The sequence below is a fragment of the Cornus florida genome, unplaced genomic scaffold, assembly GCF_030987335.1.
Source record: "Cornus florida cultivar Cherokee Brave unplaced genomic scaffold, ASM3098733v1 CherokeeBrave_3.0.0_Hap2_Chr07, whole genome shotgun sequence".
NCBI classification, from domain to species: Eukaryota; Viridiplantae; Streptophyta; class Magnoliopsida; order Cornales; family Cornaceae; genus Cornus; species Cornus florida.
This window is the reverse complement of record NW_026775577.1, coordinates 14,600,410-14,617,981: the sequence shown is the minus strand read 5'-3', so window position 1 is coordinate 14,617,981 and position 17,572 is coordinate 14,600,410.

Sequence of the window (17,572 nt, the reverse complement as noted above, 5' to 3'; positions counted from 1 at the left end):
GTTTCCGGCAATTCCTACTGAAAAATGCCTCTGTTCCTCCTCTCTGCTTCCCAAGACGTACTAGGTTTATTTTTCTTAAACCCTAAACCACCGTATAAGCCTATTTATAACCTTAAACCATAAACCCTAATCCATGTATAATTCGGCCCATAAGTAATCCTAGGTTAAAATCATGCCGGCTACTTATGTGTATACCAAATATGCAACCAACCCTACTGTAATGTGAAACATAATTAAATTGAATTAAATCAAGGCAATTAAACAATTAAATTTAAATTCAATTAAATTAATTCAAGTGAACAACTAAATTAAACCACTTAAATAATTAAATCAAGTAAATTAAAACAAATAGCCAATCAATTAAAGCACATTAAAGAAAAATTAAACAACTAACCACAATGTCCGCAACAAAATTAACACATATACACATCAACAATTTACAAAAATGCAAGTTAAACAATAAAACAATAAACTAAAAATACTAGGACTATCCTTTTGAAATTAGGGGTATTACACTTACCTTCTTCAAAGATTTTAGGAAACTGCAAGCAAATGACATCCTCCCGTTCCTAAGTAGACTCAGCCTCATTGTGATGACTCTACTGAACACGTACCAAAGGGATAACCTTATTACGAAGGATTTGATCCCGACGGTCGACAATACGACACGGTGGTTCCAAATATGTTGCATTCGGCTGTAACTCAATCTCCTCAACATCGATATGCTGATACCGATCCTCATTTCGTAGAAATTTTTGCAACATAGTAACATGAAACATATTATGCACCCAATCCAAATTATTCGGAAGTGCCAGCCGATAAGCGATAGCTCTAACTCGATCCGTAATCATGAATGGACCAACAAACCGCAGTGACAACTTCCCTTTCTTCCCAAAGCGCATGACACCTTTCATAGGCGACACTTTACAGAAAAGCTGTTCCCCAACCTGAAACTCCAACGCACGAGTACGACGATCTGCATAACTCTTCTGCCGACTTTGAGCAGTGCGCATGCGATCCCTAATAAGAGCAATGTTTTCAGAAGTGTCCTTAATGAACTCAGGACCCAAGAATCTACTCTCTCCAACCTCTATCCAACAAACTGGCGATCGACACGGTCGGCTGTACAATGCTTTAAATGGTGCCATACCAATAGTCTTCTAGAAACTATTATTATATTCAAACTCCACAAGTGGCAAATAATCCTCCCAGTGGCCCTAGAAGTCAAGGACACACGAACGAAGCATATCCTCCATGATCTGATTAACCCTCTCAGTCTAGCCATTAGTCTGAGGATGGTAAGTAGTGCTAAGATGCAACTCTGTACCCAAAGCTTGCTAAAAAATTTGGACACAAAGCTCGAATCCCTGTCCAATATAATTGATAATGGAATGCCATACAGCTTTACAATCTTTGTAATGTAAAGTCTCGCCAACTGCTCCGAAGAGAAGTTTGTGCGAATAGGCAAGAAATGAGCAGATATAGTCAATCGATCCACGATGACCTAAATAGAATTGTGATCCTTGAAAGAATTAGGCAATCCCTCCACAAAATCCATGGAAATGCTCTCCCATTTCCACTCCGGTATAGGTAATGGCTGTAAAGCTCCTAGTGGCCTTTAATGATCAATCTTAACCATCCAACAAGTACTACACTAAAAAACAAAAAAAGCAATGTCCCTCTTTATACCTGCCCACCAAAACTGCCGCTTCATATCTTGATACATTTTGTCTCTTCCTAGATGAACAGAAAAGTCAGAATGATGAGTCTCAGTCATCACATCCTTCCTCAAATCATCAACAGAAGGTACCACCAACTGTCCCTTGCACCTCAAACCTCCATCAGCCCCAACATAGTAAAATGGGACCTCCCCAGAAGTTATCTTGGCAACTCTGTCAATGCACTACTGATCTGTGAGTTATGCTTTCAACACCTTGTGAATAATAGAATGTGTAACTACCATGCAAGCCATGACAGCATCTGACAACTCATCCACTATCTTCAAAGTATTCCACTCATTAGTGAATAGAGAAGAAAAACTAGCATCGGGTCGACGACTGAATGCATCCGCCACCACATTCGTTTTCCCTGGATGGTACTGTATAGAGAAATGATAGTCCTTTACAAACTCTAACCATCTACGCTGTCTCATATTCAGCTCCCACTGAGTGAACAAATACTGTAGACTCTTGTGATCACTAAATAATCTGAAGGACTCACCCAATAGATAATGCCTCCAAATACGTAAGGCAAAGACCACAACTGCCAACTCTAAATCATGTGTTAGATAATTAAGCTCATGAGACCTAAGCTTTCGAGATCCATAGGAAATCGTTCGCTCCTCATGCATCAAAACACATCCAAGACCTTGTAAAAAAGCATCCGTGTAGACAAGATACTCAATCTCGCTCTGTGGAGTAGACAGAACCGGTGCAGAAGTCAACTTAGTCTTTAGCTCATCAAAAGCTTTCTGACAGTGCTCATCCCATACGAACCGTACACCCTTTTTAGTCAAATGAGTGAGTGGTCCCACTATCTTGGAGAACCCCTGGATGAACCTACGATAATATCCTGCCAATCTGAGAAAACTCCGAATTTTTGGTAGGTGAAGTAGGCTGTCCCCACTCAACTATTGCTGAAACTTTGGATAGATCTACCGCTATTCCCTTTTCTGACACTACATGACCCAGAAACTTCACTTTCCGCTGCCAAAATTCACATTTCTCGAACTTGGCATATAACTGGTGCTCACGAAGCATCTGCAACACTATACGAAGATGTCTAGCTTGATCGTCCTCTAACTTTGAATAAATTAAAATCTCATTTATAAATACAATGACAAACTGATCTAAGTAAGCCCTGAAGACTCTGTTCATTAAATCCATGAAGACTACTAGTGCGTTAGTCAATCCAAACAGCATGACACGAAACTCATAAGATCCAAATCTAGTGAGAAACGTTGTCTTAAGAACATCTTGCTCCCTAACCCGAAGTTGATGATATCCAGAATACAGATCAATCTTAGAGAAGTATGTAGCTCCCTTCAACTGATCAAAAAGATCCTCAATTTTAGGCAAAGGGTACTTGTTCCGAATAGTCACATTGTTCAACTCCCTGTAATCGATAAACAAGCGAAGTGAACCATTCTTCTTTTTTCACAAACAAAACCGGTGCTCCCTAAGGTAACGTACTCCTATGAATAAAACCCTGGCTGAGTAGTTGTTGAATCTAATCCTTCAGCTCTCGCATCTCTACTGGTGCCTCTTGTATGGTGCCTTAGCAATAGGCGTAGTGCCTGGAACTAAGTGGGATACCCCTCGGATCCGAGACACGGGTTGATCAGGCCCAGGCCCAAACCCGAGGGAATATCAAACAATTAAAGTATTTTAAACCGAACACAGATGACAAAATGAAATAATAAAGATGGAATAAAACTGAAAGAAACATTAATTATAAAATCCTCCATGTATAACTGAAAATTGAAACTCCAATCCTCCAAAACTTCAAGGTTACAACTTGGGAATCCACTGATGGACCCCTAACCAAAAGTTCAACTGAAACTGAAAACTGAAAATAGATAATGCTAGAAATATCGAGAGAATCCCTACGTAATCAGATAAAGGTGAAACTATCCTCGACAAGCACGATCAAGCTCTAAGGCTGGAACCGTCCCGTACCTGAAAAGAATAATAAAGGAGTGGGTCAGACCCAGAGCAAGTTCTAATCTAACTGCAATCCATACAGTGACCCGATACGCAGATACACCATAGACACCTCACAATATCTATCTAGTCCATACGTATAAATATATCCACACTAAGGGACATTCACTAGTCTATAATAGGGGTCTCAACCTGAATAGAAGGCAACATACGAATACACACCCAAAGGTGGGCATGAGTACCTAGACCTAACAGGGTACACCTCAACCTATTATAACCAGCTACGCATCCACTGCATATACGCACCCTAACCAACGATTCTGAGACTCAAGCTCAACTCGTGGTACCATAAACATATATATAAAGTCCGTCCAAATCCAGGGTAAGCAGTTCAACTATTTATTAAACTGACATACAATAAGCCAACTAGTTAGTCACTCAACTTATTCAGTTGATATGACTTAACTACCATCCGTTAATCCAGGAAGTCATCCAATTTGGTTACAGCTGGTCTGACTTAGTCACAATTAGGATTCGATATCTTTCAATCCATTCCATTAATCCATTAGGTTAGGTTTATGCGTTTTGAGCTAAACCGTCCCTAGTATGTCACCGTCCCATACGGTACATACAATCCTCCATATCCATGTAAATTACAACATATATAACAGTTCAATAATTTACAGACCAAAAACCACCATCCAATACTTGCAGAAGGAATCTTAACAATCTAGCAAATAAAATCCAGTAATAATCCATGTAATTGCATCAGAGAATAAACTATTCTAACAATTAACATCCAACACATGTATAGTTCAAATTTAATAAAACAATGACCCTATCATGTATTTAAAATTAGTTCTATAATAATATTATAGTCCAATAATTCGCTAAATTAAACTAAGCGATCTAGTTCCCTCCATCCGGTAACAGAGTATTAAGTTATATACTTATACTGTGTTGTATCCTTTAGCACAGAGCCCCCACTATGCCACAAGTCCAATATATTACTTTAAAAGACTTCATCGTGCATCTAAAATAAATTTAAAATCATTTTATAGCACCCTAAACCATCAGATTAAAATTAATCAACAAATCTCTTTCCAGCCGTTAACTGTACGCAAAGTTGTCAAATAGCGTACTGTTAATTCCATTTAAACTAAGGGGTAAATTTATGCAATTCAAGACCTTAGTTACAAGTTAAAATTATTATTTAACACCCAACTAAAATTTTAAAACTGATTAATAACCCAGATTGCCCAAACAGTGAACATAGTACCTAAAAAAATTAAAAAAAAAACTTAAAATAAATCAAAAATAACAAGGGAGCCTGCTCCAGAATTTGGAGCAAGCTCTTTTCCAGCCTAGAGCCAGCTCTAGGACTTCTTAGAGCCGGCTCTACTTTGTTGTGGGAGCCGGCTCCCACTTCTATGGAGCCGGCTCCCACCTTTTTTGAGAGCCCCTGTCCCCGTTGCTTCGTTTCAGTCCATCCGCTCCTTCTCTGATCAAATTCAACCACTCTGTTGGTCTCTAAAACTAATCTTAGGACTCTTAATTTAGTCTAGAAGCATTCCCCAAGATTGTTTACAATAGTTTTGCAAACAATTACAGAGTTTAATCAAGCCATTTAAACTAGCATAGTTGAAGAACAATACTGAAACTAAATTGCGACATTAGTTTTATCCCAACCCCTCTGTTCTTCCTCCAATTTCAAATTTCAATTCTTAAATTACATCTAATATCCAATCAGACCTCGGTTGATTTCAGTAAGATTCAAAATAAAAATTAGATCAGTAAGACGTTACGCCAAAACAGAGTAAAGAAAACATACGTGCTATAATTGTTTTGTAAATAAATTTCACGGATAAAACGATCAAGTAAAACATATATAAAACATGCATGGTTCAGTTTAAGGCCAATTAATCTCCTAGAGATGTCCAGGTGCACAGAACACAAATCAAAGGGAAGGAGGAAAATAAGAACTTGCCTTTGAGTTTCAGACTTGAAACTCTAAATTCCCAGTTCTGTATTGCCCGTTCAATTCCCCACTGCTGTTCCAGAAACCCACGTTCCTTCTACCTTGCTTCCACCTATCCTTCCTCTCCTATCTCTCTCTATTCTCCCTCTGTATCCCACGGTCTCTGTTGTTATTACAGAAATTACGTTTAATTATTCTAAAACCCTAAACCACCGTGACACACATACTTATAGGCTTAGTGATTAAACCCTAATCCATGTAACCTTTAAGCCAGAGCCCATCTCGGCCCATAAACCGACCTAAGATAAATACCTACGTCGGCCACCTATGTAAAATTGCATTAAATAAAATTGATTAAACAATTAAATAAACACAATTAAATAAATAAATAAAATTATATAAACAGTTACCAAAAACATATTAGGTAACATGACTGATTAAACAAATAAACCATTAAGCAATTAATTAAACCAAATAATGCACATACAACCAATTTAAACAAATGAAAAAAATAATAAAATAAATAAAAATGCGATCAAGACAATAAAATAAAGAAAAATTTAATACAATAAATATTAAAAATGCCGAGACTATCCTTTTAAAATTAGGGGTATTACATTCTTCCCCCCTAACAAAAGGAATTCCGTCCTCGGAATTCGCTCTTACCTTCTTCCAATATTTCAGGAAACTGCGAGCGAATGACATCCTCCCGTTCCCAAGTGGACTCAGCCTCATTGTGATGACTTCACTGCACACGAACCAAAGGGATAACCTTATTGCGAAAGATTTGATCCTGACGGTCAACAATACAACATGGTGGCTCCAAATAAGTTGCATCCGGCTGCAACTCAATCTCCCCAACATCGATATGCTGATACCGATCCTCATTGCGCAAAAATTTTTGCAACATAGAAACATGAAACACGTTATGAACGCGATCCAAGTTATCCTGAAGTGCCAACCGATAAGCCACAGCTCCCACTCGATCCGTAATCATGAATGGACCGACAAACCGCGGAGACAACTTCCCTTTCTTCCCAAAGCGCATCACACCCTTCATAGGAGATACTTTGAGAAGAACCTATTCCCCAACCCGAAACTCCAAAGCACGAGTGCAACGATCAGCATAGCTCTTCTGCCTACTTTGGGCAGTACGCATGCAATCTCGAATAAGAGCAATCTTTTCAGAGGTATCCTTGATGAACTCAGGACGTAATAATCGATTCTCTCCAACCTCCATCCAATAAACAGGTGATTGACACGGTCGACTGTATAATGCCTCAAAAGGTGCCATCCCAATAGTGTTCTGGAAACTATTGTTATAAGCAAACTCCACAAGTGGCAAATATTCCTCCCAGTGGCCCTTGAAATCTAGAACACACGACCGAAGCATATCTTCCATAATCTGATTCACCCTCTCAATCTGTCCGTCAGTCTGAGAATGATAAGCAGTACTAAGGTGTAACTCCGTACCTAAAGCCTGCTGAAAACTCTTTCAAAATCCAGATACAAAGCTCGAATCCCTGTCCGATATAATAGACAATGGAATGCCATGTAGCTTCACAATCTCTGAAATGTAAAGCCTCGCCAACTGCTCCGAAGTGTAGTCAGTGCAAATAGGCAAGAAATGAGCTGACTTGGTTAACCTATCCACAATGACCCATATGGAATTGTGCCCCTTGAAAGAATTTGGCAACCCTTCCACAAAATCCATAGATATGCTCTCCCATTTCCACTCCGGAATTGGTAGTGACTGTAGAGCTCCTGGTGGCCTCTGATGATCAATCTTAACCATCTGACAAGTGCTACACTAAGAAACAAAAAGAGCAATGTCCCTCTTCATACCTGCCCACCAAAACTGCCGCTTCATATCCTGATACATCTTATCGCCTCCTGGATGAACAGAGAACTCAGAGTGGTGAGTCTCAGCTTCCTCAAATTATCAGCAGAAGGTACCACTAACCGTCCCTTGTACCTTAAACCTCCATCAGCCCCAACATAGTAGAATGGAACCTCTCCGGAAGCTATTTCTGCGACCTTGTCGACACACTGCTGATCGGTGAGTTGTGCTTGTAAAACCTTGCGAATGATGGAAGGTGTAACCACCATGCAAGCCATAAAAGCATTCGATAACTCATCCACACTCTTCAAAGCATTCCACTCAGTAGTGAATAGAGCAGAAAGACTACCAGCAAGTCGGCAACTGAGTGCATCCGCCACCACATTCGCTTTCCCTAGATGGTACTGTATAGAAAAATGATAGTCTTTTACAAACTCCAACCATCTGCGTTGTCTCATATTTAGCTCCCGCTGAGTGAACAAGTACTGCAGACTCTTGTGATCACTGAATAATCTGAAGGACTCACCTAACAGATAATGCCTCCAAATACGCAAGGCAAAGACCACTGCTGCCAACTCCAAATCATGTGTTAGATAATTAAGCTCATGAGGCTTAAGTTTCCGAGATCCATAAGAAATCGATCGCTCCTCCTGCATCAATACACATCCAAGACCCTGCAATAAAGCATCCGTGTAAACAAGATACTCTATCCCGCTCTGCGGAGTAGCCAGAACCAATGCAGAAGTCAGCTTCCTTTTCAACTCATCAAAAGCGCGCTGACAGTGTTCATCCCACACGAACTGTACACCCTTCTTAGTCAGATGAGTGAGTGGTCCTGCTACCTTGGAGAACCCCTGGATGAATCTCCTGTAATATCCTGCCAGACCGAGAAAACTCTGAATCTCAATAGGTGATGTAGGCTGTCCCCACTCAACCACCACTGAAACCTTGGCCGGATCCACTGCTATCCCCTTTTCTGACACCACGTGACCCAGAAACTTCACCTCCCGCTACCAAAATTCACACTTCTCGAACTTTGCATATAATTGGTATTCACGAAGCGTCTACAAGACTATGCGAAGATGTCTAGCATGATCGTCCTCCGACCGAGAATAGATCAAGATGTCATCAATAAAGACAATAACAAACTGATCCAAATAAGCCCGGAAGACTCTATTCATTAAGTCCATGAACACTGCAGGTGCATTAGTCCTCCCAAACGGCATAACACGAAACTCATAAGAACCATATCTCGTGAGAAATGCTGTCTTAGGAACATCTTTCTCCCTAACCCTCAGCTGATGATACCCAGAACGCAGATCAATCTTGGAGAAGTATGTGGCTCCCCTTAACTGATCAAACAAGTCATCAATCCTGGGCAAAGGATACTTGTTATGAATCGTAACCTTGTTCAACTCCCTGTAATCTATACACAGACGAAGCGAACCATCCTTCTTCTTTACAAATAGAACTGGTGCTCCCCAAGGTGATGTACTCCTACGAATAAAACCCTGGCTGAGTAACTGCTGAATCTGATCCCTCAGCTCTCTCATCTCTACCGGTGCCATCCTATAGGGTGCCCTAGTAATAGGCGCAGTGCCTGGAGCTAAGTCTATCACAAAATCGATCTCACGACTAGGTGGCAATCCTAGAATCTCCTAAAATACATTCGGGAAATCCTGTACAATTGGTATGTTATCCAATGACACAGTAATCCCCTCATCATTTTTCTCCGCCACATGGAACAAATAGGTGCTACCGCCTCCTTTAGAATGTGGCATAGCTACTACATACATATCCTGACCAGGTATGGTAAAAATAATAGATCTATCAAAACAATCAACTTGGACATGGTAGTGAGACAACCAATCCATCCCAAGTATCACATCATAAGTGTGCATGTCCAAGACCAGTAGATTGGCTAAAAATCTGAGTCTGCCAATATCTAGTGTCACAGGCCTATCACTCTCATGTATAATAGCAGTATCACCCAATGGTGTAGAAATACCCTGAGGTCTAGCGCATACCCTCGTCCTTATCCCAGATAAAGCAACAAAAGTCCTAGCTACAAATGAGTGTGTAGCACCTGTATCAAATAAAACACGTCCATGCAAACCATGAATAGGAAACTTACCCTCAATAGTCTAAGGTGCCTGAACATCCTGTGGCTTGGGGTTATACACCCTGCCATAGTGCAACTGCTGTGGTGCCTGTTCCTAAGTCTGCGGTGGTGCCGGTAGAGCCAGGTGTGTCTGTCCCTGAATCCGTGGAACCTGTGGAGCTGGTAGAGGCACCAGCGCCCTCTGTCCCTGCTGCACATACTGTCTCTGTCCCTGTTCCTGTCCTACTTTAGGACACTGCCTGGTGGTATGACCATACTCTCCACAAGTGTAACAATTACCCTGGAAAGTACCAAATGGCCTCCTCTGTCGGTTAGCCTATGGCTGACCCTGTCCTACTTGTGGTCCCCCATTATATTGCCTCTGAATAGGTGCCCTATTTCGATGAGCATCTAAACCACCCTTGTGCTTCTTCCAAGGCTGTTGTCCTTGGAACTTGCCTTTGTCATTCTGCCGGTGACCATTGCCATTCCCCTTTTCAGCTGTCTGGTTAGTAGAGTCTTTATCACCTCGCTTCTCACCACGAGCCTGTCTAATGTCCATACTCAACTGATACTGTTGTAGCGCAGCGTCTACCACCTGAGCATAGGTAGTATAGGCTGGACTACCTGTAATAGCTCTCTTGATAGACCACATCAGTCCCTTGACGAAACTGTTGCGCTCTTCTCCTCTGTATCCACCTCCTCCGGTGCAAAGAGATACAAGCATGTGAACTGCTGCTCATACTCCGCCACTGTCATGTTTCTCTGCTGCAGATTTAGAAACTCGATCTTCATAACTGCCCTGACTGCATAGGGAAAATATTTCTCCTCAAAGCGAGCACTGAACTCATCATAAGTCAATGTCATCCTCTCCTCTGGGGTGGTAACTGACTCCCACTACTGTAGTGTATCCCCAATTAACTTGAAAGTAGCAAGCATCTGCTTTTGAACCTCTGTGCACTGAACCAAACGAAGATGACGCTCAATGTCTTGTTTCCACTGGTGAGCTGCTCTCGCATCGGTGGAGCCTGAGAACACGGGTGGACTCCCCTTTATGAAAGAGCTCCTAGCCTTTCCCCAAGAATCCGTCTGAACCACTGGTGCTGGTACAGGTGCCTGCTGAACCTGTGGTTGGTTCTGGAGTGCAGCTGTTACCCCAGCCTCTATAGCCCGAGCAACAAGGTCATTGAGGTGTGGAGGAATCTCTGGATCTCTGTCCCGACCCTGAGTCTGTTGAACTTCTTCCTGCTCCTCCTGAAACCCTGGTATTTGCTGCTCTTCTTCCATTTGTCGACGTTGTAGACGTTCCTGCTGTCTACCTGCCGCTCTCCTCTGTCGACTGTTCATGTTCTGTCCTTTTCCAGGGTTAACCATGCTGTTAACATAGAAAGACAGACATCAGTACGAGTTTAAACGAACCGTAAAAGAATTCAACGAATCCTAAACATAAGCTCTATATAAAAAAACACTACGCGGAAGTCTTAATACTAAACGTCCTAGAGACACTTGAACCTGGAGTGCTCTGATACCAACTGTGATACCCCTCGAATCCGAGACATGGGTTGATCAGGCCCAGGCCCAAACCCGAGGGAATATCAAATAATTAAAGTATTTTAAAGTGAACACAGATGACAAAATGAAATAATAAAGATGGAATAAAACTGAAAGAAACATTAATTATAAAATCCTCCATGTATAACTGAAAATTGAAACTCCAATCCTCCAAAACTTTAAGGTTACAACTTGGGAATCCACTGATGGACCCCTAACCAAAAGTTCAACTGAAATTGAAAATTGAAAATAGATAATGCTAGAAATATCGAGAAAAGTCCTACGTAATCAGATGAAGGTGAGACTGTCCTCGACAAGCACGATCAAGCTCTAAGGCTGGAATCGTCCTGTACTTGAAAAGAATAATAAAGGAGTGGGTCAGACCCACGAGCAAGTTCTAATCTAACTGCAATCCATACAGTGACCCGATACGCAGATACACCGTAGACACCTCATAATATCTATCTAGTCCATACGTATAAATATATCCACACTAAGGGACATTCACTAGTCTATAATAGGGGTCTCAACCTGAATAGAAGGCAACATGTGAATACGCACCCAAAGGTGGGCATGAGTTCCCAGACCTAACAGGGTACATCTCACCCTATTATAACCAGCTACGCATCCACTTCATATACGCACCCTAACCAACGAGTCTGAGACTCAAGCTCAACTCGTGGTACCATAAACATATATATAAAGTCCATCCAAATCCAGGGTAAGCAGTTCAACTATTTATTAAACTGAAATACAATCAGCCAACTAGTTAGTCACTCAACTTATTCAGTTGATATGACTTAACTACCATCCGTTAATCCAGGAAGTCATCCAACTTGGTTACAGCTGGTCTGACTTAGTCACAATTAGGATTCGATATCTTTCAATCCATTCCATTAATCCATTAGGTTAGGTTTATGCGTTTTGAGCTAAACCATCCCTAGTATGTCACCGTCCCATACCGGTACATACAATCCTCCATATCCATGTAAATTATAACATATATAACAGTTCAATAATTTAGAGACCAAAAACCACCATCCAATGCTTACAGAAGGAATCTTAACAATCTAGCAAATAAAATCCAGTAATAATCCATGTAATTGCATCGGACAATAAACTATTCTAACAATTAACATCCAACACATGCAGAGTTCAAATTTAATAAAACAATGACCCTATTATGTATTTAAAATTAGTTCTATAATAATATTATAGTCCAATAATTCGCTAAATTAAACTAAGCGATCTAGTTCCCTCCATCCGGTGACAGAGTACTAAGTCATATACTTATACTGTGTTGTATCCTTTAGCACAGAGCCCCCACTATGTCACAAGTCCAATATATTACTTTAAAAGACTTCATCATGCATCTAAAATAAATTTAAAATCATTTTATAGCACCCTAAACCATCAGATTAAAATTAATCAACAAATCTCCTTCCAGCCGTTAACTGTACGCAATGTTGTCAAATAGCATACTGTTAATTCCATTTAAACTAAGGGGTAAATTTATGCAATTCAAGACCTTAGTTACAAGTTAAAATTATTATTTAACACCCAACTAAAATTTTAAAACTGATTAATAACCCAGATTGCCCAAACAGTGAACATAGTACCTAGAAAAATTAAAAAAAAACTTAAAATAAATCAAAAATAACAAGGGAGCCTGCTCCAGAATTTGGAGCAGGCTCTTTTCCAGCCTAGAGCCAGCTCTAGGACTTCTTAGAGCCTGCTGTACTTTGTTGTGGGAACCGGCTCCCACTTCTATGGAGCCGGCTCTCACCTCCTTTGAGAGCCCCTGTCCCCGTTGCTTCGTTTCAGTCCGTCCGCTCCTTCTCTGATCAAATTCAACCACTCTGTTGGTCTCTAAAACTAATCTTAGGACTCTTAATTTAGTCTAGAAGCATTCCCCAAGATTGTTTACAATAGTTTTGCAAACAATTACAGAGTTTAATCAAGCCATTTAAACTAGCATAGTTGAAGAACAATACTAAAACTAAATTGCGACATCAGTTTTATCCCCACCCCTCTTTTCTTCCTCCAATTTCAAATCAAAAGTCTTAAATTACATCTAGTATCCAATCAGACCTTGGTTGATTTCAGTAAGATTCAAAATAAAAATTAGAGCAGTGAGACGTTACGCCAAAACAGAGTCAAGAAAACATACGTGCTATAATTGTTTTGTAAATAAATTTCACAGATAAAATGATCAGGTAAAACATATATAAAACATGCATAGTTCAGTTTAAGGCCAATTAATCTCCTAGAGATGTCCAGGTGCACAGAACACAAATCAAAGGGAAGGAGGAAGATAAGAACTTGCCTTTGAGTTTCAGACTTGAAACTCTAAATTCCCAGTTCTGTATTGCCCGTTCAATTCCCCACTGCTGTTCCACAAACCCACATTCCTTCTACCTTGCTTCCACCTATCCTTCCTCTCCTATCTCTCTCTATTCTCCCTCTGTATCCCACAGTCTCTGTTGTTCTTACAGAAATTACGTTTAATTATTCTAAAATCCTAAACCACCGTGACAAACATACTTATAGGCTTAGTGATTAAACCCTAATCCATGTAACCTTTAAGCCAGAGCCCATCTCGGCCCATAAACCGACCTAAGATAAATACCTACGTCGGCCACCTATGTAAAATTGCATTAAATAAAATTGATTAAACAATTAAATAAATACAAATAAATAAATAAATAAAATTATATAAACAGTTATCAAAAACATATTAAGTAACATGACTGATTAAACAAATAAACCATTAAACAATTAATTAAACCAAATAATGCACATACAACCAATTCAAACAAATGAAAAAAATAATAAAATAAATAAAAATGCGATCAAGGCAATAAAATAAAGAAAAATGTAATACAATAAATATTAAAAATGCTGAGACTATCCTTTTAAAATTAGGGGTATTACACTAAGTCAATCATAAAATCGATCTCTCAACTATATGGCAACCCTGGAATCTCTTGAAAAACATTCGGAAAGTCCTGTACAATTGATATGCGATCCAATGACACAATAACCTCCTCCTCAGTTTCCTCCTCCACATGAAACAAATAAGTGCTAGTAATCCAGTTAGAACGTGGCATAGCGATGACGTACATATCCTGTCTAGGTATGGTAAAAACAACAGACCTATCAGAACAATTAACTTGGGTATGGTAGTGAGAAAACCAATCCATCCCAAGTATCACGCCGTAAGTGTGTATGTCCAGGACTAATAGATTGGCTAGAAATCTGAGTCTACCAATATCTAGTGTCACTGGCCCATCACTCTCATGTAAAATGGCTGTATCGCCCAACAGTGTAGAAATACCTTGATGTCTACCGCAAACCTGCGTCACCATCCCAGATAACGCAACAAAAGATCTATATACAAATGAGTGTGTAGCACTCGTATCAAATAATACACGACCTTGTAAACCATGAATAGGAAACTTACCCTTAACAGCCTGAGGTGCCAGAGCATCCTGTGGCATGGGGTTGTACACCCTGCCATAATGCAACTGTTGTGATGCCTGTCCTTGAGTCTGTGGCGGTGCTGGTAAAACCGGATATGTCTGTCCCTAAATCCGTGGAACCTGTGCAGTGGGTAAAGGTATCGGTGCCCTCTATCCCTGCTACACATGCTGTCTATGTCCCTGTCCTGCTTTAGGATACCGCCTGGAAGTATGACCATACTCTCCAAGTATAGCAACTACCTTGAAAAGTACCAAATGGCCTCCTCTGTCAGTTAGCCAGTGGCTGACCCTGTCCTGATTGTGGTCCCCTATTCTGCTACCTCTGAATAGGTGCCCCATTCCTGTGAGCATCTGAACCACCCTTGTGCTTCTTCTAAGGCTACTCTCCTTAGAATTTACCCTTGTCATTCTGTCGGTGTCCGTTACCGTTCCCTTTCTCAGCTGACTGATTAGCAGAGTCTATGTCACCTCACTTCTCAGCCCGAGCCTGTCTGAAGTCTACGGTCAACTGATACTACTGCAAAGCGGCATCCACCACCTGAGCATAAGTAGTGTAGGCTAGACTACCTGTTATAGCTCGCTTAATAGACCATATCAGTCCCTTAACAAAACTATTACGCTTCTTCTCCTCTGTATCCACCTCCTCTAGAGTAAACAGATATAATAGCATGAACTGCTCATACTCTACCACTGTCATGTTTCCCTGCTGCAGATTAAGGAACTCTGTCTTCATAGCTGCCCTGACTGCATAAGGAAAGTACTTCTCATCAAAGCGTGTACTGAACTGATTATAGGTCAACGACATCTTCACCTCTGCGGTGGTAACTGACTCCCACCACTATAGTTCATCTCCAACTAGCTTGAAAATAGCAAGCACTTGCTTCTGAACCTCCGTGCACTAAACTAAACAAAGATGTCGCTCAATATCCTGTTTCCACTAGTAAGCTGCTTTCGCATCGGTAGAGCCTAAGAACTCAGGTGGGCTCCCCTTTGTGAAAGAACTCCTATCCTTATCCCAAGAATCCATTTGAACCACTGGTGCTGGTATAGGGGCCTGCTAAACCTATGGTTAATTCCGGAGTGTAGTGGTTACCCCTGCTTCTATAGCTCGAGCAATAAGGTCATTGAGATAAGGAGGATACTCTGGATCTCTGACCTGATCTTGAGCCTGTTGAACTCCCTCCTGCTTTTCCTGAAACTGACCATCATCATCCTGACACCTCGGCATTTGCTGCTCTTCCTCCATCTGCTGACGTCGTAGGAAAAACTGTTATTGCCTACGTGCCACTATCCTTTGCCTGCTGTTATGTCCTCTTCTCCTAGCATTAACCATCTGTTAACACAGAAAGACAGACATCAGCATAATTTTAAACAGACCGTAAAGGAATACAATGAATCCTAAACTTAAGGTCTAACAAAGAGAATACGCTACGCGGAAGTCTTAATACGAAATACCCTAGAGACACTTGAACCTGGAGTGCTCTGATACCAACTGTGATACCCTTCGAATCCGAGACATGGTGTAAAGATTTGGTCTTTTCCCTCTTTTCTTTTCTTTTTTCGGCAATTTTCTTTTCTTTTTTTTTTTTTTTTTTCCATTTTCATCTTTTTCCCTGTTTCGTCTTTTCTCATTTATCGATTTCATTGCATAACCTCACTTTTTGTGCTCAGATTTGATTCCGGCTTTGCATGCATCAATGATATTTAATTTCTTCAATATCTACATTTTTACTTTTGTATAAAAGCATGCTAAATGTTTACTTTTCTTGTAAAGGGCATAGATGCATAACTTTTGGTAATTTTCTTAGACTTTTGGGGTTTTAGTGTAATTATGCAAAGTAATTATTTTTCGTCTTAGGGACCATTTTGTAATTTAATTTGAAAGATATTTTCAAAAAGGACCTTTTTACAATTTCAGAAAAATGTGACAAGTGTCATATTCTCATGGTGCCACTTGTTGGCATTGGGGTGAGGAGACTTGGAGGCATAATCTCTTGACACATGGAGGGTGGAGATTCACCCATTTGTTAGCCTAGGATTGGACCACTTGTTGGCCTAGATGGTTGACAAGTGTAGGCTTAGGATTTAATCTAGGAAGCTTGCTTAGATTCATGACAAGTGTGTGACTCACCTTTAGTCTTGCAAGCGTGTGTGTGAGAGGTAGTGCAAGAGCACCTAGTGAGTAGAGAATCCCACCAAATTTAACTTAGGGTTTTCATTTCATTTTTCATTTCATCTTTTTCTTCTCAAGAACCCTAACCTAGCCACCATTGAAGACAAGCTTGGTTCAAGGCTTTGACTTCATTTTTGACCACCCTCCACTCACCTTAGATCATTGAGCTTGGAATACAAAAGCCTTGCCTCATCTTCCTCTTCATAACCCTGAAAGGAAAATTTGAAATTCTTTTGCTTTCCTTGGATTTAAGAGGAACAATCCTCTTGTGAGGTAGGCGGTATTCTAAGTTATGTCTTTGATGTTTTATATGTTTTAATATCTTGATACAAATGGAATACACGTCTCTAATCTAAATCTTTAAATTGATACTCAATGATACCTTGTATGAAATTAAGCTAAGATATGATTTTTGGAAAAGTCATGACTTGATTCATAACTTATGTTAATTTGAAGTCATTTAGGGTTTTTTTGAAATCTAGAGGAATTAGTTAATTAATTTTCATTATTATGTTTTTATGATTTAAATCAAGTTTTGAAGTGATTTATGTAATAACCATGATAGGTACTACAACATATATTAAATGGAGCATGTTTGGATGAGAAATGAAATCTAGAGAAATTAGTTGTGTTAATTAATTAATTTATATCCTTGTTGTGTGTGATACCCCTCGATTCTAGAGCCACGGGTGATCAAGTCCGAGCACAGATCCGAAGGATATCAAACAATTAATATTTAATCGAACACAGAATACAAAATGAATTTAAGAAATAATAATAAGCTG